We start from the raw sequence: 2,895 nt of genomic DNA, 5'->3' as shown, positions 1-2,895 counted from the left end.
CCCTGACTCCCTTGTCATTTTTTGGTCCTTCTTCCTTCAATTGGGAGAGTTTTGCAATATCAATTTGTGTTCTTATTCTCTTTATTTCTAGTCTCTCTTTTAATTAAATTATTTAATTAAATTGAATAATTCTCCAATTATTTAAACATACATCTCATCAGATTTCTGTTTGTATAGGAAATTCCAAAAATAATTAACCTCTGATTATCTGGTGCCGAAAACGAATTTATTCCTAAGCGCCGCCCCCTAGTGGTACAGCGGTATGTCTGCGGACTTTTTATACCGTTAGAAACCGGGTTTCGATACTCGTAGTGGACAGAGCACAGATAGCCCATTGTGTAGCTTTATGCTTAACAAAAAACAATCCTAAGCGCCGTCTGTGCTTTTTTATAAACTTGTTTTAAGCTTTATGAATTTTAATTCAAAAAAGAAAAATGAATATATTTATGATTCAGGATATATTTAAAAGAAACTCCACAAGGACATTTCTGAAAAGTATAAAATAAACAGATATACAAAGTTCAGAGAGAGGAAAATGGTTATCGTCTATTGTTAACCATATTATAAAATAAACAGTTATACAAAGCTTAGAATGAGGAAAATGGTTATCGTCTATTGTTAACCATATTATAAAATAAACAGTTATACAAAGTTCAGAGAGAGGAAACTGGTTATCGTCTATTGTTAACCATATTATAAAATAAACAGATATACAAAGTTCAGAGAGAGGAAAATGGTTATCGTCTATTGTTAACCATATTATAAAATAAACAGTTATACAAAGCTTAGAATGAGGAAACTGGTTATTGTCCATTGTTAATCACGTCGTAAAAAACCCTCAAAGAACGTATATTTGTTTTCTATTTAATTCTCGCATTTTTGTAATAACTTCACGCTTCGTAAAAAGAAACTTTCACCACATAAAAATCTTTAGTTGGTGGAAAACTAACTTTCTGCGTTTTGTAGCGAAAACATTATTGGGCCTCACAAGACACACACTAAAACATTATTGGATCTTACAAGACAAACACGAAAGCATTATTGGATCTTACAAGACAAACACGAAAGCATTATTGGATCTTACAAGACAAACACGAAAGCATTATTGGGCCCCACAAGACAAACACGAAAGCATTATTGGATCTCACAAGACAAACACGAAAGCATTATTGGGCCCCACAAGACAAACACGTTAAACTGAGAATTTATGAATAATAAATTTGTCAGCAGCGTTTGTGTTTTTATTAGTACAAACGACCCGGCATGACCAGCTGGTTATGGTGCTTGACTCGCAATCTGCGGGTCACGGGTTCGAATCCACGTTACACCAAACATGCTCGCCTTTTTAGCCGTGGGGCGTTATAACGTGACGGTCAATCCCACTATTCGTTGGTAAAAGAGTAGCCCAAGAGTTGGCAGTGGGTTGTGATGACTAGCTGCTTTCACTCTAGTCTTACACTGCTAAATTAGGAACAGCTAGCGCAGATAGCCCTCGTGTAGCTTTGCGCAAAATTAAAACAAAACCTCACTTTCTAATCTTGCATTCACTATCCGATAAATCTTTAGGGCAAATGTCTCCCTTTTTTATTCAGAAGGGCTTCGAGGGGCTTGCTGGCTCTCCAAAGTCAGTTAAGAAGCTCTGTTTTGGAGACATCGTGGTTGAAACATCCACAACTAAGCACAATGAACTCCTCTTGAATTCAAAGGCCATTGGGAATATACCCATTGAGGATACTCCCCACGCTTCTTTGAATTTCTCACGAGGAGTTATTGTTGAGAGGGACTTGAAGTCTATCCCTGAGTCAGAGATCCTTGCTGGTTTCTCCAGCCTAGGAGTTTCAGCAGTTCAAAGGATCTCCACTCGTCAAGATGGTATTATGGTGCTGACCTCAGTTCTTATTTTGACGTTTTCATCACCACGTCCACCTGCCACTGTTAAGGCGGGTTATTTGAACTGTAAGGTATGACCCTTTATTCCCAACCCTCTCAGATGTTTTCAGTGCCAATGGTTCGGTGATTCAAAGACATCTTGTCGTGGTTCTGTGACGTGTGCTCGTTGTGGTGGCAAGGACCACAACTCCTACGAATGCAAACCCACCCCTCTTACTTTAGGTCTTGTCCTAAGTGGGTGGAGGAGAAATAGGTACAGCATTTGAAGACTGTTCACAACATTTCTTATCCAGAGGCTCAGAAGCTATTGTTTCCTACTCCATCTCTGATATATGCCACTGCACTACACTCCACTGGTACAGTGGCGGTGCAGATGGACCTTTCCGTGTCTCCATCTGAGTCTTTTTCACGCCATGTGAGGGGTCTTCTGCCCTCCATGGATGATAGAATTGACCGGTCTATGTCTACTCCAATCTCTGTCCCCACTATTCCTTCCAGTGACTGCCTGGGCCAACCTCCTGAGGCACCAGCCTCTGGTGTCCAATCAGGTCCTTCTTTGGCCCCTAAATGCAGGACGATCATTCAATCACGTCCTCAGTCATTGGATTCTCATTGTAATGACAGATATCTGTCCACTCGATCAAGGGCAGGATCCATGGAGGTTGATTGACCTCCATCTAGTAAAGTAAAATGGCGTGGTCATAAACCAAAGGGTTCTTCACCCTGTTCTCCTAAACCTACATAAAATGGCCACTTTGACATAGTGGAACTGTCGAGGTTTTCGTTCTAATCTCGATGACATTAAAGCCTTAATTAACTTCTATCATCCCGTGTGTCTCTCCTTATAGGAAACATTTCTGAAACCTGCTGATACAGTCATCTTTCAGCAGTTTTCTTTGTACCAGTATGACAGGTTGTGTGATGGACGGGTGCACGGAGGGGTGGCACTGCTGGTCAACCAGTATGTGCCCTCCTTATCTGTGTCCCTCGATACACCCTTGGAGG

The 2,895-nt window shown here is 40.4% G+C and overlaps 1 protein-coding gene across 1 annotated transcript in view; it reads left to right on the top strand.

Moving 5' to 3' along the window:
• LOC106465250 (sodium/calcium exchanger 1-like) overlaps positions 1–2,895 on the top strand; it is an 80,447-nt gene that overhangs the window by 4,019 nt on the left and 73,533 nt on the right. The window lies entirely within an intron of this gene.

The sequence above is a fragment of the Limulus polyphemus genome, unplaced genomic scaffold, assembly GCF_000517525.1.
Source record: "Limulus polyphemus unplaced genomic scaffold, Limulus_polyphemus-2.1.2 Scaffold1884, whole genome shotgun sequence".
NCBI lineage: Eukaryota > Metazoa > Arthropoda > Merostomata > Xiphosura > Limulidae > Limulus > Limulus polyphemus.
This window is presented reverse-complemented; position numbering and strand designations above follow the sequence as displayed.